Source organism: Buteo buteo, chromosome 3, assembly GCF_964188355.1.
Source record: "Buteo buteo chromosome 3, bButBut1.hap1.1, whole genome shotgun sequence".
Lineage (NCBI taxonomy): Eukaryota > Metazoa > Chordata > Aves > Accipitriformes > Accipitridae > Buteo > Buteo buteo.
The window spans coordinates 42,290,169-42,314,919 of NC_134173.1; the positions used below are offsets into that span (position 1 = coordinate 42,290,169).

A 24,751-nucleotide genomic window follows, 5' to 3' on the forward strand; every position below is an offset into this window, starting at 1 on the left:
ATATTCCAACAGAAACCGGATTCATTCACTTCTCATCCGACAAAAGTGCAGGTTTGCTACTAGTGCCAGTAATAACAAATGGCACCTCTAAAACATGGAATACAATAGTAATTTCATCTAAATAAAGAAACAGCAACACTTAGGCATGCTGGTAATTATTTGCAGTAGAAATGAGACGTAACATTCTAACAGAGACCTAATTCTGAGCAGAAATGCTACATAATCTTAAATAACCCCCAGTGTGGTTAGCATTGAATACTTAAGTCTATGATAAGAGAGGAAACATGTCAGGACTTGGGTCTATTTCTAACTCCTAAGAGAAAAGTTCAACACACTGAATTCCAAAACAGAAATCTATTTTTCAACTTCAGTTTGTTCTTTTTTCCCTAAAATTAACTGCAAAGTAGGTGCATATGTATGACTGAAGGGAAAGGCTCAGAAACACCATACAGCTCAGTCATTTTAATCTGAAATATTTAGAACATATAGCAAAACCTGTCCCATTCTGAGAACTCCTACACACACATATTGATGTTATATTGTACATCAATATGAAAAATCAGACGCAATCCTTGAAAATAGATGTCAGGCACATTACAGCTGCTACCAACTGCAAATAGCAGGGCTGACAGATCTTCCCTCAATGTAAAATTAGTGGCCCCTACCATGTTTACACATTTTAAATTTTCCACAAAAGCAATCTCAAAAGCATTACTTTAATCTAACAAAAATATCAACAATATGGACGGCACGTTTCATTTTCTTAAAGGCTGTGCCTGAGCATGTTGTACTGAAGCACGAGATGACACAAGGTCAGCTAAATGGGGAGAAAAGTCAAGTTTGGAAGAATACATGACTATTTCATTGCTTTGCTTTTAGCAAAGAGACTCCCATCTTTCAAACACATGGTTGTGATGACTCTCTCATCTTGAAACTGCAGTACTTCACAGTTCACAGGACTATTTCTTACAGTCCTTAGCAAATCACCCTTAATATGAGATTTATGAGTTATTTAGATTTTTACAAATTGCCTGTCCCAGCTTCTTAAGAACCCACATTTTCTAAGCTTCAAGTTAATAATGTAATAATAAATAACACTGTATAAGCCATTTACCTTGAGTGAAAAGGGTATCCTTCTGAGAAGAGAACAGCCAAGTCCCTGAAATGAACTGTCCTTTCTCCTGTGCAATTTCTTTCCCAAAACTACAGAGAAAATAGGCAGGGCATGCAATGTATCAAGACAAAAATGCCTCACAGAGAACATTTTACTGGCAGTTTTAACAGCAGTATGGCAAAATAAGACAGAGATGATCTGTGAAATAATCTGGATGTAAAGTCATATATGGCTTTCAAAAGTCAGAAATTCAACCACAAGCCAACAGACAACCAAAGCAACTGTGAGAGACCTGATGCGCTCTGTGCTTCCAAACTATGCCTCCACCTGAGAAGCAGGATGCCCCATGGGGCCACCTTCAACACCAAGTGTACAGCCACTATTGTCATCCAAGGGTAATCCAGCCAGCCTTACTTGCTGAGCAACATTTCAAGACCATCTTGTGGTTTTGTTGCATGACATGCATTTGTATCAACTGATTTACAGATGATGCTGTGGTGCTAATTTTGACTGATAAGGCCATGTAGGGTCCTGAACATTGGAAGGCTGATTTTCTCTTTATTGCATATGATGGGATTTGTGGGTTTGGGATGCTGTTGTTTTGGAACATCTACACAGACACTCTGATAGCCACTCAGATTTTGGAAATTGCTTCTAACTTAGCTCAGCAGAGCCAAGGTTCAGGACCAGTGACTTGTTCTCCCAAACAACAGCCTAATAGGAGTGGATACAATATAATTTAAGTGAACTAAGACCATTAATTAATATTAAAGGGAGTTTTGCTCTCAACCCAGAGTGATTCTCTTAATAAGCATGTTTGACACTGCATGTGTTTGTTGATGTTACTGTTCAAAGAAAGTTAAGGTACTAGGGGGCAGCTGAAGGATTTATTTTTCCTCTTGAAAGGCCTTTGAAAAAGAAACTTTTTCACTTTTTTGATCTTACATGGGAGTGGGTGTAACACAGTGATGACCATTCAGAAGTGTAAGCCCTTCCAGATCAGTAGGCAAAGATATCTAAAGTAAAAGAAATTTTAAAAAACGTGGAAAGAAGCCAATAAAGAATGGCAAATCTATGTCCTTATTAGCCAAGAGAGATGCAATTTCTTAAATTACCTGCTGTCTGGAGACTTTGGATTTAACACAATTTTGAATATGCTAGCTGTACATACTATATATAGGCATATACTAGTTGGCACTGAGGAGGGGTATACGTGAGAACACTTTCTGAGAGGACCAACAGGGGAGAGCCCCCTGTGGAAGTAATGAGTGATGCGTTGGGAATTAAGTAACAGGGTCAATTAAAATCCCTCCGTTTTAGAAAACCAGGCAAAATGAGATTACAGCTTCTGGCTGCAATGTTGCTCTTCTCTACTAAAGCAGGGTTTTAAAAAACTTCTGTGGTGGCAATATTATTTTATGAGTTTAAATATTTCATAATACAAGGGGAGAAAACAGCAAAGGGAATATTGCACTGGGTATACCCCTCTATAACACTGACACTAACATTTGTATTTGCAATGAAGATTACTGAGAAGGATAAGGAGAAAGAAGAGGAAGTGATAAAGTACCCATTTAGATTTTAGGTACTTGGGAAGCTTCCATGACACAGGATCCCTGCAGTCTTTAATACATCAGACTCACTTAGTATCTATGCTATATGTAAATTTATATAGATGAAGTACCTTTATTAATATATAGCTTGCAGTACCTCAGCCACTCTCAGAGTCAGAGCAGTGGGAAGATACGAAAAATCAGACTAGCAAAGTCCTCAGACTCTACAGCTGTGAAGAGGGCTAGATGAAAGTATCGAATAAATACAAAGAACAAGCAAAACCATGCCTAAAGTGTAATGGAAGAGAACCAAAATGGAAGGCAACATGAAGGGAAATATTTCCAAGCAGATGGCTCCTTTTAACCAGTCAATTTACTATGGCCTAAAAGTACAGTCTTCTAAACCAACTGTATTAAGACATGTAGAAGTAATTTTTCTTTGAATAATTTTCTCAAAAATCTCTTACTTAGGCATAGCACTGCTTCCCTTCTCCATCACAATTTTCTTTCTAGCAACATCTCCCCAGTCTTTCCAACTGGACGTGACTTCAGCTGTAAAACTGCACTTCATCCAATCGTGCAGTAGAGAACCAAAGCTACCTGGGAGTCTGTTATCCCCAGGGGAGTTTTAAAATCTGTGCAAGAAGCCTCTTGCCTCTACTGTCAGTATTAGAAAGTCTGGGCCTATCCCAAATAGTTAAAGGCTCTTTTGGATTTAGCTGGATACAATTCTGACCTAATATTTGGACTTGGATTAAAGACCAAGCACTTCAAGTGTATGCTAATGTCATGGATCTAAGTGCTAGATAATTTAAGTGTGCTCTGCTGAAGACCATTCCTGAAACTCTTTCAGAGGCCAAAACTGATATAGAGAAACCCAATTATTAAAGTAGCATATCTCAGCAGGAACTTGTATACCAGTTCTCCAAAATCCGTGCTAGTTGCCTACTGATTTCCAAGTACATTTGAAGAGGTTCACAATGAAGGGTAAAGCCCTAACTGGCTTGCAACATGCCTGCTCTTGCTTTCCATACATTTTATACCTATATCTACCTACATATATGTGTATATATAGCTCATCTTGAATAACACATAGCTAAATTAATAAAATAAATAATATAAATAGCGGAGAACACAACTTTTTTCCCCTTTTATACTTTAATTACAAGTAGGGCCTACAACAAACCCTAGGAAATATACTAAAAGAAAAATCAGTTTCTTTCAAAGCACACTGCTGGCAGGCATTTCAAACATTAGGAAATGGATAATGGCTACCAGTATTGTTAATCCCCTGGAAGTCAACTGATCTGTTACCCTGTAGTAACCCTATCACAGTTTTGATGCCATGAAATTCTAATTCCCTTACTTCAAAACCCAGTCTTCCCGCACCTCTGACTATTCTTTCTAATCTTCTCATATTCATTCTTTAGTTTTAAAATGTTTATTACTTTGAAAACTGCATTTGCACTTGTCAGAGGAAGCTGGGTATTATCACTGGAAACCAATTCCTTGGAGATACCAAAGTTTCAATATTATCACACACTCATAAAGATTATATTAGATTTCGTACAACAAATACTTCTTCTCTAAGCAGAGCTCTGAAGGTATGACTTCTCTTCTCAGGGGAAAAAGTAACAGACAAGATTTCTGTAACTCTACAGTCTGCATGCTGTGCGTGTCATGTAGCAATAAATAATTCATATTTTGACCTTATGGGATACCTTTTACTCATGGATTTCAAAGAACTTTTGCAAAGGTGGATATATGTTTTATTATCTGCAGTTTATAGATCTCGGGATGAAGAGAGAAACAAAATGACCTATTCAAGGTAATTCAGTAAGCCAGGTGTATTTAAGTGGGCAATACTAGGCATGATGCCTTTTTACTCAGGTTGCAACTTACAATGACAGTATGAAAACAGTCAGATACTGCCTTGAACTTCAATGCTACTCATGAGAATGCACAATGGATGTCAGCTTTTTTACAAATATAGAAGTCTAAACATATTCATGAGGGAAAAGGAGAAAAAATTACTAACTCTAGGAATGTGGACAAGGACAGTACAGAAATGCTCCAGAATCACCTTGTGCAAACACTCTGGAAATGGCACCGGCTCCACAGGCAGAGCTGTCAGGATCTGCTGAACAGGAATCAACAAAGCTGTCCTCTTCCACATTGAGAATTCCTTGGAGACCGTATCAGATACCAGACTGAGCTTGAAGAAAGTAGTAGTAGTTGTAGTTTACTATTATATGAATTGTACAAAGAGGTACTTCAGCAGATTATTTTCTGATATTGATTTTATGACACCTTGTGAACAGTCCAACCAGAAGATAATTCATTTTAGAAAGACTGATTCTACTTACAGCAACATTACCAGAAGAAGGTACACTACTAGAACTTAAGTTATGTAAAACAGAACTGAGGCACATTTAAAATTCTAGGAAATCTAAGATACTCTTTTATATTTTCATAAGCTAAAAAGTGGTGTTTTCCCTGGTGTTAAATATTTAACTTCAACTTCTGAAAAATACTTTAAATAAAAAAATAAACATGCAAAAAGCTTTGTATAGAAAACTGTCTAATTGCAACCCCAAACTGATATATAAATATGAGAATATTTATGAGAATGTACCACTGTAGGAAGACAGTTTATTTGCTAGTTAACTCCACAGCAATAATGCTTTGGATTAAATACTTAATCTTGCAATTCTCTGAACTGTCTTACCTAACGTTAAGTCCAAGGCTCCATTCATGTCCTTAACTGTAAAGATTATGTGTAAATGCTTTCTTGGAGTAAGATCAGAATGTTCTTTACTTTTCAGGATGGAGTCTTTATGTTGTCTCAGACTGCTGAGGACTTAGACGCATATAACATGCATAAATTATCTGTTCAGCTGCCCTCTGAAGTGCAGCAGTAGTAGGACCCAAGGTCCTTATGTGTTAGCCAAGAAAGATAACAAAGAAATAAGCCTTGGGTTGTTTCTTTGTTTTGCTTGTATTTGTTTCTTTTTCTTTTTCCCCAAAGAAAGAACATACTATAATCTGCCACAGAGGGAGCTTACTCTCCTCAAATAACATCATGCTTAAACAAACCAAAGATTTATATTTTACAGGGGAAAAAAATTATCACCACTGTTATCGCCATTGGCTTATAACAATTGGTAGTAAAACATTATTTCATAAAAGGTCAGCACTTCAAAGCTAGATTTAACTAACACCACCATTGGAATGTTTCCTTTACAGAAAACAAGCTTTTAAAAAGACAAAAAAAATCACAAACCACACAGAGTCTTTATTCTGCATGTGCTAAAATGAGGTAAACCCAAAACCTGGCTATTGACAAAGGAAAGTATCATTGGGAAAAAAACCTGATTTTTGTCTATGCGATCAGAATGAAATGGAGTTAAAAGACATACAGCATGCACTAAGAAAAGACAGATTCGCCAGAATTTTCCTGGGATTAATTAAAGGGGAATCATTTTAAATCCCTCTCTTCTTCCCAAGCCTCTCCAAGCTAAATTTACTCCATTTAGGTAACAAATGCAAAGTAGGCAGGGAGGCATGTGTTATTTTCCAATCAAGCAAAATCCACAGCAAAGCAATCTGGTTTAGAGAAAAGAATTTTTTTAAGCTTTCAAAATATAAAATCATTTGGAAGACCAAATGAAATACATTTCTCTGTGCAAATGGAGTCCTCCAGACAGTAAAACAAAATGTGCATATATGTTATAAAAAAATTCCTGTGAGGATTTACAAGAAGCTGTCAAAAGTCTTGATATTTATGCCTGAATGCAAAAATATTTTAATGTAATGGAGAGATAAGTAATGCTTTTTGGTGGAGCTCAGTCTCCGATTCCCCTACAGCTGACGTGTCAACAGGAATATCAGCACTGAGGACCGGGATGAACACAAGCCCCTGTGTGAAAGGAGCCGGACAATTATGATTACCACACACAGCACATGTTTCACCACAATTCTCCCCATACCTTCTTCGTATTTAAGCTCCTTACCTTTTTTTTTGCTACTACTTTCACCACCTGCGCTTACAGAAATTATTATAAGCTTATTAGCTGTAAGTGGTGATGTCTACAAACATGGCAAGAGCTGGTGCTTGGTGCCAATCTGCTTTCACTAATCTGCACCCTACCAGTTCTCCCACTGCACCTCGGGATTGACTGTCAGGAGGTCAAAACCATCCCCTGACCCAATGGGGGGCACAAAAATCACATTCCTGTCTCCCTCTCTTCTGCTAAAGGCCAGTATCAATCTAATTCTCACGTCTATCGAAAATGAATGTGTGGAGTTACTTTGGTTTTTTCATCTTCAAGGTATTTGTTACATCATGTATGTTGTGCAAAGCCAGCTGATCTCCACAGCTTGTGTGGGGAGTTGTTTGAAGAGAAAAATCTCTCTCAGAAGATCACACGCCTCGGGAACGGGGATCTTCTGAGTTCCCATCTTGTTTACAAATGAAGAGAGCCAAGCTCAACACTTTCTTGTAATAAATATTTCATCTTAATTTTGGTGCCTTATGTAAAAAAAAAAAAAAAAAGGTCTAAATCTGCACCTTTTCTACTATTCCACTAGCAAATTAAATTTATCAGGAAAAACAGTTCTTTTAGCTAGATCTGTACGGGCAAATTACTACTTCTATTCTCCAGTTACACAGCCAGCACTTAGTTTGGTGAGCAGCAGGCAACTGTGTTATACTATATACTATAATTTATGTATTAATTTATTTGTAACAATTATACAATGGTTCAATGACAAGTTAAAAACATCTCAATATCCAGAACATTCCTGTGACAGTAATTAGCTTGTAGTAACCTAAATATTACTGGTATAGTGGTGATGGTGCTCTCTTGCCACACTAATTTCAAGCACAAGTTAGACCAGGTAAGTATTGACACGAGCGAGCAATGTTTTGATATGGGACAACAAGGAAAGATTCCACCAGGTTTGGAAAGCTGTCTTCTGGGAGCAGAAAAAGCCCATCGTGCCTTATTTGTATCTGTATGTGAGATGCAGTCAAAGCAATGATAGCTTTTGTCAGTTACTCTCTCAGAGCATGTACAAAGGAAAACTAAATTAGATATTTAGATAACACTGAAAGGAAACTAAGCTTACATGTATTGCACGCAGGCGTTTCACCTACTTACCAAAGGGTAGATAAGAACTTTTTGTGCAACTCATAATGGAAACCTTCGTACTTAGCTTTGAGCAATACTAGAAGAGTCACTTTAACTAGTTTATTTCCAGCAATTATTAGGAAACATGAGCGTCTCTGTCGCAAGAAAAAATGATCAGAATTAAGAGAAGAATATGCAGGCACTATAAAACACATGTCACTGGTTAAAGGTTTAATATATCAATCAGTTTGGTTGATGTGTTAACATGTTTTATGTTTTAAAGAAGTATACAGGGTATTTATTAAGTAGCTGTAATTGTTGGAGGTACTTCAGTTACTGGAATACAAAACTAGTTAGTCTGTTATTTACAAAATAGTTGTGAAAAGTACACGTCCTTCAATTAGATTTCTATTTTCATCAGGGAAACAATGGGAATAATCCCATAATATTTCAATAATGCTTCAATAGTAACATTTCAGTAATAACATTTCAATACCTTTTTGTACTCAAAAAGAACATGGAAGAACATAACTAGATAAAATCACTTTCTTTCTCAAGTATGAAACCCATCTCTTTAATTCATTTTTCTTTCTACTTCATATATTAAGAACATTTTTTCACTACCAAGTTGTTTTTGTTTTTTGCATTTCCCACTTAACAACAAATCCAGAATACCTCTGTGAAGTTGGTACTGGCAATACTGGCAATAACTGCCCCTGTTTTCAGGTGGAATAGCTGTCATGCAAATAGCCCTAATTCATAGAAGTCATTAACACAACAGAGATAACCACCTCACGTTGAAGAATTACGCTACTACCTTTAGATTAAGATTACTCAATTACACTTTAACAAGTTCTGTTGGGTAAATTTGCCAACCCACTATCTCTGGCGGACGCTGGCCAGAAGCCCCAGAGCCCACCAGCCTTGGTGAGGAGCATGGGGCAGCACCGTTGCTCATGAGTCTCCCCTGAAGAGCTGGGCCTTCAACAGGTCTAGGCAAATTTCAAGTGCAGCTCAAACCTGGATATTTGAAGGCTGCTCGTCAGTAAAAGCAGGGAATGCATGGGTGGTGTTCTTAAATGACTTAAAGTTTGTTTTGGTGATGGGGGGGTTTTTTTGGTGTGAGAAGGGGTAGAAAACTGTAGAATGAATTAGTCTACAACAGTGTATGCTGTTTGGCATTTGAGAAGTGTAGTTTTCATTTCACTGTATTTTAACAACCAGGAAAATCTTCATTTCAAAATCTTGTGTGACCAGATCAAACTCATGTGGTAGCAGTCACTGAGCTGTTTAAGTGCCTTAAAGCTTTCAGCAGCAATTCTTTGCTGCAGGTACAGGCATGGCTAAAATGAATACAATTTGTCTCCAAAAAGAAATGGAATTAAACCCAGTAATCTATGTACAGTGCAAGCTTCAGCATGATTTAAGAAGAAAAAAACCCAACCAACCACTCTTTATTTTATCAGTATTTGAAAATTCTCCCTTCCTCCAAAGAGCATTTTTCAGTATCTTATTTAGCATATTACCATATGCTTGCAATTTCTACTCTCCGTAGAAGTAATTCTGGAAAACCAAAGGAAAATTTTTGTGAACCACAGATATAATAAAATATCCCCCTCCATGAAATGGTCTAAAAGCTTGGATTGCTTCTGCTCCACCTCCCCACATCTGGCACACGCATCAGATTACAGGCCAGAAGGCAAAGTGGAGAGTCAGAAAGGGAGATAATAGCTGTATCACAACTATAAGGAAGCATGCCTTCTGTATTTCAGACTTTTTTCCCAAATGGTGGTATGTCAAAGCATGATAAATAAAACCAAACATGGGAGAACTCCACACATGTGCACGAACAGACACACAAACATCCCCCCTACTTCAATCAGTTCCCTGAAAGGCAGTGAATTACACGAAATATGCCTGGATGACTTCAGAACTATTGCTCTGTGCCAAAAGTGCAAGTAGGCTTCTGATTTTGTTAACTGACAAAATTCACAGGAAAATGGCAATCAGTCATCTGTAATTCACAAGACTGTTTCACTTTTTCTAATTTGTGAAGTATTTCATAGGTATGAACAAAACCGAAAGCCACTGAATTGTCTAAATGCCACAATATTGTCAAATAAACACAGTTTATCAATTGGTCCTTTTGCTGTTTAACTTTTGCAACTTAAAACTCAACCAGGAAGATGCATGCATCTACAAAAGGATATAAGGAGCCAGTTGTGAGTGTTGTTTCCCAGACCTCTCTCTGAAGCCACGTTCTCCTCATCCCTTCAACCCCACATCAGCAGCACAATAGCATAACACTTTCACCGAATCTTTCAAGCTTAGCAATAAATCTGCTGCAGTCTGAATTATCAAAATTATTCAGACTGTTCAAATGATTTTTTTGTTCCAAATGGACTTGGCACGCTGGTCAGGAACTCGTTGAGTCAAACACCAGCAACAAAAGTGGAATTCTTCTTGCTAAGCTAATTGATGGTCCTACAAAAACGAAACATGCAACTGCATATTCAAAACTTTCAAAGACGCACTGTATTACAGTTACGGAGCGCCTTCCCCTCTGTGTCTGGTGTAATATGATCGTAATTGCTGTGAAAGGGTGAAAGACCGACTATATGTTAAATCCTGCCATCTGTAGGTGCTTTACACAGTTCCATTTGCTGCTGCCAGGTCAAAAGTTTACCCTATTTTCGCTTGTTCATAACCAATCACAAAAGTCTCTGCTATGTGTAATCTTTGACCCGCTCTCAAAGCAATTTTTGTATTATACAGTCATATGATTAAACTGAAAAAACCCACACATTTTATTAAGAATACACTTCTTGTTGGTTGGCTTAATAATTATTATTATTTCCATATTCAGTAAGTGTACTGTACTGACCTTGTTCTTCTCAGTTAACTCCCTTGGAGCACAACCATAGTGCCATGAGTTCTGCCCACAAAATGCTCCAGCATTTCTGGCTAGTCGCAATCCAGAACCACATGCAAAACAGGGCTGGAAAGCATTCAAAGTACCTGTCATTTTAAAAGCAGGGGGAAGCAACTGCTCAGTTTGTCCTAATAGGGAGAAAAGATGCTCTGTAAACATTTAAATTAATGTTCACAGTGAAAACAAAAATTGTCTCTGAAAATGAGGATTGTCATAAGAATATCCCTACATATTTACCTTAAAAATTACATATGCAAAAAATATATTGCATGGAAACATTTATGCTACTGATATTATTATTATTATTATTATTATTATCATCATCATCATCATTATTACATCTAGGGAACAAGTAGTCCCATGAACAACAGAATTAATTAAGCCTCATCTCCCACAGATTTACACCTTCTGGTTGGTTGACTTTGGTGTCTAGAAAGGTGAAAGCTTTGAATGAAGCTTTTCCCACAGTTGGGCCATTTGTTTAAAGTCTCTCTTTTCCCATCACTAGGATTCCCAGGCAACTAATAAGATTATTTCATGCTGTAAACTTTCCCTCTGTCAGGGCACCTTTAGGTGCTTCCACCTATACTCAGCTACTTATTTTTACAAAACTTGTAGGATCTGAATTTTGAGACTTCCACTGTGCCAAAAAATGTGATCAAAATCACCAATAGGTTCAAAAGCTACTGAGAGGAGATGAAGGGATGTGTGTGTATGTACACAAGTGCATGGTGTGACCTCATGAGCCTTGTTTCCATAGGAAATGAGGCTATAAATAAAGGAGACTATTTGACCTTCCTATAATTTCACAGAAAGCTAATTTAGATGGACCAAACTAAACAGCTGGCTATACTAACAGATCACCTAAAAGTAGTATCACAATATTTAAATCCATCTCGTAGATTTTGCTAGACAGTTTTCAAAGGAAAACAGACACATAGGCCCCACTTATATTCTAATAGGAGATATAGATAAAAAGATACTTTTTCTGTATCATCTGTTTTACTGTAATCTATGATTTGTGATAGATTTGCTATCTTTTAATTTTTTTTTAATCTAGCTTTTATGCATGTTCTGTCTCCAAGGATATAAACACAAGTCAGCACTCACATGAATTGCTCCACTTCATGTTTGACTCTTAGATGCTAAATCCTTCATAAATGTAACAGAGAACAAAAGCAAGCACATGTCACTGAGAAGATCAGTTAAGTAATATATACCAGAGAATAATCAAAAAAATAACAGCATTAAGCCATTTCTAAGCAGGTCATAAAATATGTTCTCATACAAAATTCAAATAGTTATGAAATCCAATCATTTTCTGAAAGACAGAATAAATACTACCCCAAACAAATAAATCAAAATATAGATTCTGAGGGCAAAACAGTCCATCATCTCACCTCTTGTACAACAAAGACCATAGGATTTTACTTAGCAGCTCCTGAAGCAAGTCTGATACTCTGGCATTCACCAACAAAGTTTATTGGATTTGTGTGTTGTTACCAACAACCTACCCATTTTAGACCTGATCACATCTGGACATACATGTACTGTCAAAAGCAGAACAAACAAAATATGCACTCCTAAACCAACGCCTGTGCTTGGAGATACATCCATGGCTCTGTTCTGCAAATACAGTTAGAAAAAAGTTGTTCCATTCTCAATGAGCTGTCATTCACGTCTAAAAGTTTTAACAAACTTCCAGGCAAGGTAAACCTTTGATCTATATGCCTACCTAATAGTTGAATAATTCTCCACGTGCCTGTGAAGATGCTGAATTTTTTCTCATTTTTGTGTCCCTTATTAACAACAGTGACAGAAGATTAATTTAAAATCCTGCAGAAACAAACAGAATTTTAAAGTGTCACAAGTTTACTGAACCCTGTAATTTTTCTTGCTGTACAAAAATGTAGGAACTCTATCTGAAATGGAAACCAGATTTGAAAGAACAACCAACCAACAAAAGTTGGAAGAAGCCCTGAGACCACCTTTTAATTATTAAAGGTAAGAACTGGAACCTTAGAGAAATCTTCTAAATGAGAATATTGCTAAGTAGGAGTCCCACCAGAATAAAAATACACAGGAACTGAACCTAAGCTGTTACACACTCTTCAGTGAGGCACATCTCTTTAAAATGCTCTCCATCAAGTCATATACTACTTCCATAAACTGATCAGTCTCAGTCAATGCCTGATCTTTAGAAAGCTACTGGTAATGTTGTATTTCTCCTAAACAAACAAACAAAAAAAGGAAAATAGAAATCAACATTTTAAAGCTACGAAACAGATTTATCCAACTGGTAAACATGTTGGCAAATGTTAATTTTATACATAAATATAAAATTAATGCTATTTTATATATAAAATAATGAATTATAAAATGATTAATACTAACAATCGTATAGAGACATCAGCTATTAGATACTACATAAAATTATACACAACACAGATATTTATTTTATATATTATATACATACATATATATATGTGTGTGTGTATATATAAATATATATATATATAAAAAATATATATATATAAAAAATGCGTGCACATATACACCCAGCATTCAGACATCTGCTAACAGGACTGGTGTCACCTATGATCCAGGCCAGGAACAAGTGAATAGTCTTTTGTCCAGGGGAAAGCAAGATGGATGATGTTTAGAGGAAACTCACTCCACGCAGCTTATCAGCAGCAAAATGGGCAAACAACAGTGGAAAAAGCCTGGTATAAAAGAAGAAACAAAGAAAACAAGGCGACAGAACTGACTCTTAAGAACACAAACAGGAAGTCTGAAGGTACCCAAAGGTATCTACATGTCTGAACACAGGGAAATTTTTTACCTTGGCAGAAAAGTTTGATCAAGAGCAGAGCTCAAACAACTGCAAGAGACGACAAGACTGAAGGAGTGAAGCTGAGAACTCAGGAAACCTGACTCAAACCCCAAGGTGATCCAGTAGCACAGAAACGCTATAAAGCCATTTGCTATTTTGTCTAAGTTTGTGCATCTCTTCTCATTTTTCTACAGTGCAAAAAGTGATTTTAGAAAGTTTGCAACTGAGCATGACTTCATACTGTTCTTTATATTACTGGGGCAATTAGCAGCTTGGTTAGCTGACTCATGCGGGCCCCATTCCTGATACGGGGAAACAATCTGTCCCCAGCAGCAAACAGGTCTTTCATGCCAGACTCAGAAACCTTACAGGAGTCTGATGAGGCTCAGAGGAATTTACAAGTACCTGGATTTCATGTAGGTCCATAGAGCAATGACATGAGGGAACTGTGATGCAGGAGAATTGCTTTCATTCAGTTTTATTTAAGAACAACAATTCTGCTATACATACTAGCGGCCAGGCTAATTGCAATAATGCTTTACAACAATGAATATATTTCTCTATCTGACTGTATTTGAATTAAGTAATCCAGATTATTTGTATAAATACACATACACAAAAGTAACTTCAAAGTTTTTTCTACCATCAGCTGAAAGAAATATAGTAAGTCGAGATCTTAAAGCTAGCACCCTCTTTGTACATGATTTTTCTATTATTTCATTTTCACCTGAGCCATCTTCATTATTACAAGAGCTTAATGGTTTTCTAAGTGGGAAAATTCTTGTAACAGTGAATCTGAAAAAATACAAAAGATAAAAAATATAAATCGTGTAAAAACCTAAATCTTCACTTAGTATTTAACCTTATGATGATAAAAATACACAACCAAGTGTGGAGATAATTGTTAGAGGCATTTGTTTTGGATGACCTGCATAGATTAAAAAGGTATTCAGTGCTCTCATGTAATGGGTATGCCTATTACCTCAGGATAATAAAAACTTTATAGACTATCACTGCATGCCAATGACGAGTACACATACAATTTATTTTTTTTTTTAGATTTTTATTTCATATATATACAGAGCTTTCCAGCTTCCCATGCTCTTTTCAAGTTTAATAGTTATGGTCTCAAATTAATTTCTAAATTCTCCTAAAAGGCAATATAAAACTATAATATCAAAATCCACTCAAAAATTAGTATTTGACTTCACAAATGGCAATTAGAAGTTTGAATCTGAATTACTTCATATGCAAATAAGATGCTTTTTATATGGCATGGTAGCTTGTAATTGATAAGGGCATTTTTAATGAACTGTTTTAAAGGATGTGGTTTTCTATTAAAAGAGGTCGCTTATTACAAGGGGTTTGCAATTATATTTTGATGGTTGGATACAGAACCTCCCACCAGCTAATTCTCACAGGCCTCACTTCCTAGTCCTCAGGGTAGTCACCAACCTGACCAACCTGCACATGCCACAAGTAGCTATCCTAAAAATATTGTCAAGATGTCATCATGGAAATAAGACCGGACCACAGGAGAAGGGAGGCTCTTCTTCTACCTGGCCCCTTCCACTCCACCTTCTTCCATTCCCCTGGAGGCAGCCCTCTAAATTGGATTGTGGCAAGCCTCCAATACAGTCCAGTTGCTGGGCAGTATTTGCTGCTGCAGAGCTGCTCTCCATCTCCTTTGGTAAAAAGCAGAGCAGATGGAAATTTCCTGTAGGCTGGTCTTGGCCCACAGACCACTGTTTGGACCATACTCCTCTACGAATAAGAGCAATCTATTCATTGCATCGAACTGACTGGCCCTACTGTCCTCTTTTACAGCACAACCCTATCCAATCCCTTAACTCGGTGATAAAACACAGCGCAATGTAAGCACATTTCATTGCCTGTGCTTGGGCTAGGAACTAAGCCATGAAGGAAAATATGGCCATGTCACGCTAAGCAAAGAAACACATGAGTAATTCTGGCAAGCACCTAAGATAAGGCTCTTCTGAATGACTGAAGGTAATGTTATATTGATGTTATAATAATTACCTACACACACAGACACAGAGTAAGCAGAAGCAGCAGCAGAAGCTGTGCAACCATTCTCTTCAGAGTGGCGGCTGTATGTTCTCTTAAAACATTGGAAGACAAGAATAGGAAGGAATCCTTTACACAATTAAAAATGCTATAGACCTTGTTGTGTTCTGAAAGTTTCCAAATTTTATTTAGAATGAAAGAAATACCTCAATATATCTAACAACCGTAGATTTTCACAGGACGCAAACGAGTTCTCACTTTCATTGGTCTTCCGTTGTCTCCCCTGCTAAATTACAGCTAAAAACACTAGGGAGCTTGAAGCAGAACTCTGTCCTGATTTCTGTTCTCTTTGCAATTGCTGTTAGATATATCTTGGTTTTTACACAGAGGCTATTAAGACTGCTTTTGCTTTTAAAACCCCATTCAGAAAGATGAGTCAAGGTTCTGGTCATTGATGTAGCTCTTCTGGTTGTTCCAGTGACAACAAAATGGGTTAGCCAGCTTTTCCTGAAGAAAGGAAAAACTTAGGTAGTACAGGATGAACTAGTCCTTTTAAGGACTATTAACTTTCTTGCATAAAGTCAAAAGATGGTCGCTATGAATTTATATTTCAAAAGGTCTTGAGTAAGTATTCTCCACTATTTTTCTAATAGTTGAAGAGGACAGCTAGGAAAGGGAAGGGAAATGTTTCATATTATGTTTAGGACAGAGTAATGTTTGTTGAGCTCTGCCTAAAGGTTTCTCACAGGGCTTTGCAAAATGCAGTGCTACTTCTCACATGAAGAAAAGCCTCTCTCTAAAAATCTGTCACAAGAAGAAAAGGTCCGCTGTCAATTACCATATGCAGCAAGTGCTGCAGCTTCAGTAACCAAGCAGAGCTTCCCTGGAGAAACTCTCCTGGGAGAGGTCCCTTTCCCTGGAAAGGCTCCTCACCAGCTCTTCCCAGCAAGCAGAGTACGTGGGGAATATTCAGCAGGTATTTGCTGCTCAGGTGCCTGGTATCACCAGAGACCGAGAAGTGATGACAGGCCCTTTCTGGATGAAAAGTTAGGGCTCTCCTCAAAGGCCCCAAGCAGCCTAAAACATATTTGAACCAACCCAAGAGTATACAGGAGCAGAAGAGGAACTCTCTTGTCCTTTTGTACTCACACTTTTCTGCCATACTAAGTGCATAAGCAGAGGCAAAGGCAGAATGGGTGAATTAACTCAGAAAAAAGCTGTCCAAAAAAGCTGAGCAATCAGTCCTCAAAAAATTAATGATAAAAGACTTTGAATAAAGCCAATTTGTAATGGAATGTAAGAAGGGAAGTCCCTAAAGAGAAAAACTGTCTACCAGCTCTGCAGCAGGTTTTGCTGCCCCATGCAGTTTACCATGGCAAGAAGCCAACTTGGCAAGGCTAGCTCTTCTCCAAGGAGCCTGGCAGCACGCCAGCCACACTCACAGGTCTCATTGCTGCTGCCAAGCTCGAGGGGCAATCGAAGATCCCGTTTTGTGAATCTCCAGATCTGGTTATGACTGAGAATATTTGTGTTTTAAAATGTTCTTAAGCAAGTCAAGTTCCCTCTGTTTATACAGTGACTGAACAGGCGAAACAGAATACTTAACCCAGCTAGAGAAAATGAGCCACAGATTGTTAATTATATGGCTGTTTGCACTTTGACTGGAAGAGGAAGTAAGCTGGTTATAACTACTTTGGGCTTTACTCCTGCAACTGCATTGAAACCACATTTATGACAGCTGAAACTATGCAATTTTATATAAATGTGGGCACTTCCTGTTTTTGAAACAAGTCCTCGGCTGCTCGCCCTTACCTCACAGTAACGTTGCTGGAACCAGAATGTATTAAATGTGCTCAGTTTTGAAGACTGGTCTTAAGGTCTTCTTTTACTAACTATTTTTAAAAGTGTAGATAAAATGCATATATTGGATTACTGTTGTCAAGCATCTCTGTTTCTAGGACCTAACCGTACTCCTTAGGCATTAGGAAACATATGTTTTCCACGTGTGAGACTAAAACGCCCAGCTGTCACCCAGGCCATGCTCAGTCCCTGGTGACGTGGTCATGGTCACTCTCGGACAGGGAGGCAGGCGCGTTGCGTTCTCCCAAGCAGGCAGGCTGCACTCTGAATTACACACGCTGGCAGATCTCTCGTTTTCCGCTCAATATGCAGTATTTCAAGTAACTTGTAATACCAGCTTTGTTGTTTTGCAGAGTACGGTATTAATTCTTCATTGTGGAAAGTATATGTTCAATTTTATAGACACTGAATATGGGGAGTAACACAGCCCGCCCAGCATAAATCGAAGAAAATCATTATTTGACTAGAAGATAATTTTGAAAATACCATTTAACAACCCTAATAAGCAGCAGTATGTTTCCTGTGCCTTTTCTCTTACTTTGCTTATTTATGTTAATTGGATCTCACAAACCAAACTTCTGCAATGAGTACAATTACATAAATCAGCACTCTGCTTTTCCACTGACAGTCATTCTCCTAAGAGATTACAGCAGGAAGACTGATCATATTGTTCAACTGAAAAGCAAACACATATCCAGTAATTCCTGATGATAAAATGTAATAATTCTCACTTACAAAAAACCCCCACCCACATTTAATGTACAATGTATTCCTGCAGATTTAGTTTGTGACATACTGCTTGAGAGCCAAGTAGCCCATAAATGCAAGATATTTACAGTCAAGATCACCAAAATCCTTAACACAGAGAAGCATCAGCATTTCTAGTACCTTTGGTTTGCTGTCCAAGATCACAGCCTCTTATTTCTGACCATTAGGTCCCACCCTTTAACTATGAGAACTTGCCAGTTTTGCGGTGCTAACAGAGAGTGAACAATTACAGACCTCTTAGTCTCAAACTGGAAGAAGATTAAATAAAGATTCAGTTTTAAAGTCCTTATGCAAAAACCTCCAACTAAAAGAAACACTAAAGCTAAAATTTCTAATTCAATTACACCTGAGATATTGATTTCTTTTCACTTCACTTTCAAAGTAAACACAGTACACAGTCTAACTCATGCACTTCTTTAAAAACACTTCCCTTGGTTGCATTCTTCCTGCCTCGAGTCAAGGCACGGTTTCGAAGTGGCAGAAAAGCCAATTTGCAACTAGAAGAGGCTGGCCCCGCTGTCCCTCTTCCAGATCATCTTCAGCACAGTTTGTCTAACTCTGCAGTCAGCAAGTTCAAAGAGTTAAAGAGTCAGCCAAGTAACCCAACTAAAAATGCAGTTGGCTGACCACTCTTTGGCTGAGCCAACTCACCCCAGAGTCGCAGCAGCAGCGGCGCTGGTGTGAGGGAGACGGGGTAATACCTCAGCACGGAGGGTGCAAACCATGCTGCTGGAAGCCGTTAGACCAAGGTTAGCTACGATGATGACGCGTTTGTCACATCTCCACAAAAACTGGCCCCGCGTTCAACCCCTATCATCCAAAGAAGGGAGGACATAGAAAAATCCAATTCATGGGCTGTAGTCTAGAGCTGCCCAATTACCTCAAAAGCCTCACTGAGCCACAGACTCAAACTCAAAGTCTCAACTCCTCTTTTGGCTCTTTTTTGACTGAAGCCTACTGTTTCTACACAGAAGCACTCAAGTCCAGATCTTTGCAAACTTATTCCCAAAAGTAACGCAAGCATTTCTAATAAGGAAAAGAAAAAAATACTTCATGAAGGCAACCCGGATTAGCTAAACGATACATCACAGTGGAACAATTCTGCTGTTAAAGATCATGCAGATGTTACAATGGAGTCAAAGAAAGCCTTTCTTTAGCTACAGCACAGCTGCTGCATACAACTTCAAAAAGACTTGGCACAGGACTTCAGCCACGCAACTTCCCCCTCACTTCATTTCATGCACGTCATCTGAAACTTCAGCGAGCTGCACCAAGGACAAAACTGACACAAGGGTTGTTTGGAACATCTTATCAACAGTGGGGCAGCTCATTGCACTGCCAATACTCACATGCACCTTCACAAAACTCAACTATACATCTCCATTCCTCCTCAACCCAGCAATCCCTCAAAAGCAATGCTATCCCACACTGCTGTCCCTCTTATTTATACTTGCATTATCTTCTACTTTAAAGAAGACAACCGAATTACCACATAATTAACATATATTAAAGCTTCAAAAATAGCCATAAAAAGTAAAAGAAATTATCTCTTAAAGTAACATTAGAAAGTATTATCAACTTCCGTTCACATCCTTCATACACTGAGCTACTCTGAAGTCAGACACCCTGACCACGAAGCTGAAATTGCCATAGCTTACAATCATACTGAATGTACATGCTTAATGTCAGTCTTATATTTTCCACATAATATATGCACTACAAAGAAAATATATATTCACTGTCTAAATTCAAAGCTCAGCTTTTCCTTTTAAATGTGTCAAAGTATTACAGCTAGTTACATGTAGTACACAAGAACTTGTATTGATTTTACATATTTAACAGTAAAGCACACAGAACTTAGTTTTATCTGCATACTAACATTACACTTGTGATTTCCTTTCAGTGATGATTTTGATAGGATATGTACCTGAGAAACCTAAACTGCTTTAAGATGCGTGTATGTGTAGGAAATTAAATTAAAGCATTGCTGATGCATAGGAACAGAATCTTACAAACTGTTTTTAATTTCTCCCTTTTTCTTCTTTTATTAATTCATATGACATCAGCTTGTTGATTCTTAGGACATTCTTAGCTTCCACCATATGAAGCCATAAACTGATTTGTCACCTACAATATTCTTCCCACAACTGTGAAGTTACAGACAAAGAATAATTAGTCCAAACGAGAAAAGAGCAGTACGAGCAACTAAAATTCTGTTAACATTCAAACTTTGTAAGTAAAGCAGAGTAGAAAAAACCTGCAGAAACAAGGAAATACAAGCTGAAATGCACCAAAAGAGGTTTTTTGAAAAAAATTACTCAGTTACTTCATTACTAAGAACTTGAAAAAAAGCCGGAAACCCACTACTTTAAAGAATATTAGTAATGTTGATTAAAAACAGTGAAGAAAACTCATTAAAGCAAAGGTAAACCTTGAAATACTAGAAATATTAACCACAGTATTACTGTATTCATGAAAACATAACACTTCAAAATGACCTACTTTAATAATAGTAAAAAAAAAAAAAAAAGAAAGAATATGGGCACTAAACCCCCAACTCTACTGGTTTTATAAAACACCATCTACTTCTCAGAATTAGTAACAGACTCATGAAACTGAACCAATTTGTTCAACAGATGTTTCAGTTAACCCAAAGGAATTTTACTTTTCTATTGTAGAAATAGAGTGCGCTGAATAAAATTCCACTATTATTAGCAGCTTTCAAAATATATTAGCTCAAAATTAGCTTCCATTTCCATTCTTTCTTTCTTTCACATAACAGAAAACATTTTCCATACCGGATTAGACGTGCCACCGAAATAAAGTAGGCACATTGATAAAACAAGTCGCCCTCTTCCTCCCCCCTGCCTCCCATTTTATGGGATACACAGAAACGGCAGAGTTTTTATTTTTCTTGGCGTTCCTCTCTCCACATTAGCCGATAATCTTCCCTGCGTAGCTCTGCCAGTGCGCTGCCCCGCAGGCCCACAACACCCCTGCTGTTACAGTCCCGTGCTTTTCTCCAGCGGGCTCTGTGAACCGTGCGATCCTTTCGTAATGTGTGCTATTGCATCAGTCTAATTGCAACATAATTTTCAATGCTCTAGGTAAAGCAAATAATTTCATTTTTAACTTCTGCTCATAAAATACAGATTCTTTCCCTACCTTTTTTTGTTTATGTTTAAAGATTTAAAGAACAACTTGCACTGCACAGCAGTAGTCAAACAAAAATACCTCAGGTTTTCTTAGAAAGCAGCACTTAAAAATATTGCTGTGCCTAAAGCATTACTGCAGCCTTTCACAGAGCCATATGTAGTAGATCCCCCATGAGCAGGCTGGAAGGGGAATGTGCATTCTTACTCTGTGTATTTAATATAATATTTAGCCATTATCAAAGCTTCATAGCTTTTACTGTCTCTCTCCTGCAACAGAGAGTTAACAGCTTATCTGGCAAGCACACTCACTATGTTTCTAGGCACCGAAGACACGCTCTTGGTTAATTCATAAAATCTGATCTAATGTTAGATATTTTGCATTCAGGTTAGCTAAGTTAAAACAATATTTAGCTTAACCATGCCTTGGCCAAAAAATTCTCTGTTATCTACTGATTACAACAGCATTGTAGCTAGCTATAGAAATCACACTGGGAAAATACAAATCCCGAGCCGGAAGAAATGCAGATGAAATTCTGACCTCAAGTCATTCTGATAGTGGGCATTACAAACACTGTCTGCTTTGTATCTCATACAATAACCAGGCACGAGGCATGTGCCTGCAAAGAATGATGAATTTATGTGTCATTTTGGTTTTATGTACATATATTATCTGAGTTGGCAGCATCAAAAAATGCTGTGCTTCTTGCACCCCAAATTGTATTATGTGATACAAACATCTATGCTAAAATCAATCTGCAGAGGCAAGCACTCACAAGAGGAAATGTCAAAAGTAAGTTTTAGAGAAACCTAAACTTTGCCTTTGTTTGCTTCTGTGGCATGGTATACACCGCAGTTATGTCATACCATTTCCACAGCACCTCTGCTTCATTCAGCGTACAGAATTACCACTAATCAAAACAGTAATCTGTTTTACTCTTGGTATTTGGCATATGGTCCGATACCTTATTTACTGCATGCTACTCAAATTTTTTTTGGAAGACGGAACAAGAAATTTCTTTGTGAATTCAATGGTGCAGCTGAATGCTTCATCATCATAATGGTTAGTCCTACTGTTACTCTGTTACTCCTAACTTAGAATAACTGTGTTATTCCTAACTTCCTAACTACAAAGCAGTGACAGCTTTAAGGTCAAAATGATTCTCCAATTCTGAAGACAACTCTGTCTCCAGTTTGGCATAACTCAGACCTAATTTTTTCACAGTGCTTAGCATTACGTTGTGCTTTATACAGCACTTTCAAACCTCAACCCCCACTGCCTCACTCGCTGTTATCAGTGCTCAGCACTTTTCCAAATCAGATCCAAAGATCTCAAGTCATCCGCAAGAAAGCAAGACACGTACAGTTAGCAAGGACATGAGAAAAGCCAAGATTGAGCAACTTACCTAGCATCACCTAGGAAGTCTGAGTCCCGTTCGCCAGGGCAGCATGCAGCTGCAGAGAGCACCAGAACGGCTTCTGCCTCCTGTGATCCCCTGCCTCGCCCGCCACGCACGTCCTGACTTCTGCTGGAAGTGAGGCAGGGGTACTACAGAGAACAGCCTTCTCCACTGCATCAACCAGATTCATTCCCAGAGCAAGTCCATCCTGCGCACTGAATGAAGCAGTGGTCCTGCAGAAAAAAACAGCATGTCAGCGCATGGTTAAATATCATTACATTATAAGGCTTCCTCACGAGGGGCCAAACAAAAGAGCTTTGCAAAGATAAGCTCAGTTTTAACATTCCTTGACTTGCAAAAATGTTTGCATTCACCACTTCTAGAAAAAAGAAAATCACACATCAGACCTTGTACGACGGAGTCACACTGACACCTACAAAAACCAGCAGTGGGGTCAAAATCCTTAGATTTACCATGCAGCTCTTGTGGCAAAGGAGTAAAATGGTTGCAAGCACAAAACAATTCTCTGCATAGGGACGAGCCATAAGTGATGGTTAAAAACATATTCTCAAGGAGCTACTGAAATCAAAGAGTGTTTATTTATTCAAAGATCTCTATAGAAAAGGACCTTCCAGAACAAACTCCTCTGCCTGTTTTCCTCAAGCCATATCCTCTGGCCCATGTCGATTCAAGCCCTGGTCCTTCTTCGTTCCTACCTTCAGTGCCCTTCCCAAGTCTCTCCTCACCCCCACTCACCAAGGCTTTTCATCTCTCCTGGCTCAGTCACTTCCAGGCTTGGCTGGCAGTGCCACATTCTCCCCCTTGTCTCCCCTCCTTCCTCCCCTCCTTCGTTCCCCAACATGCTGTCGTATTAACACACACTCTCACCATGGGTCTCTCTCTCCTGTTCACAGCCTACAATATTTTGGGGCCAGGACCACGCCAGGGCCCCGTGTGTGCCACTGCCCACGGGTCTACTTCTGGCTCTCAGGCGCTGGGGTGCAAGGCACTGGTTTCATCCCCCAGCTCAGCCTCCCCCTCCCCTTCCAGGCCATACAGCTCTCACATGCTCAAGACAGCATGTGAGAACTGTGATTTCTTTAAAAGGTTACAGTTTGGTTAGATCTGAGATTTTCGCAGTGCTGACAAAGGCAAAGCTGTGACTCATAAGCTGCTCTTCTTCCCCAGTGCCTATCACCAGCGCTTCCCACACTGCCATCTAACTCCTAGTCTCTGCTTCAAAGGGAGGGACACGGAGCATTTCCAAAAAAAGGTTCTTCAAAAAAAATTAAAATCTACAATGAGAAATAACTTCTTCCACACATTCTTACAGATAGCTAAATAATTTTGACAGACAAAAAAGATTAAGCTAGAGGCAACTGCCTAGTCCCAAAGGCTAATGTTTTGCAAAGTTATAAAAAACTCCAACCAGCATCCTATACTGGGAAGCATCAGACAGCCTTCCTTACTGCAATTCCTGGCACACCCCTTTCAACCCTTAATAGCCTAAGTCATTCAGCTTGTTGAAATGGTAACTGTGCAAATATTAACACCTGAGACCAGTGGTCAAACTGAGGAGTAGTGGTTGCAGGTGGACAGTGCCAGAGGGAACATCACACAAGTTGCCTTTGTCCTCACCACCAGTTTTGTTGCATGTCTACAAGCAATGTTCAAACAGCATCATCAGATGACAGCACACAGTCCAGCTAGTGTTTCTTCAGATGCCACTGTTTTCCTCCTAGAGGTACCAATGCTTGCCTGAAAAGCTACAGCTGCTCACAAAATACTTCTAGGCCATGAAAACCTGAAGTAAAATGGGTTAGCTTCATTCCTGAGGAAGGTCACACACAACTAACAGAGATAATTTAAGCAAATCCATTTTACTTCACATTTGCACTAAATTAGGAGCAGTCGTGTATCAGTTACAAAGCGGAAGAGTAACTTCGTATAATACTATTGCTTGTGATCATCTGCCCCTG

General features: G+C 38.4%; 1 protein-coding gene across 7 annotated transcripts in view; it reads right to left on the reverse strand.

Moving 5' to 3' along the window:
* Positions 1 to 24,751, reverse strand: part of NCOA2 (nuclear receptor coactivator 2) — a 198,746-nt gene that overhangs the window by 103,719 nt on the left and 70,276 nt on the right. For 6 of the 7 annotated variants that reach the window (XM_075023434.1, XM_075023426.1, XM_075023431.1 and 3 more), the window contains one exon: positions 22,779 to 23,005. The gene's annotated coding sequence lies outside the window, so the exon portion shown is untranslated. Of the gene's footprint in view, positions 1 to 4,750; positions 4,883 to 7,829; positions 7,936 to 22,778; positions 23,006 to 24,751 lie in introns of those variants that run through there. The other variant, XM_075023428.1, reaches the window with a different exon arrangement.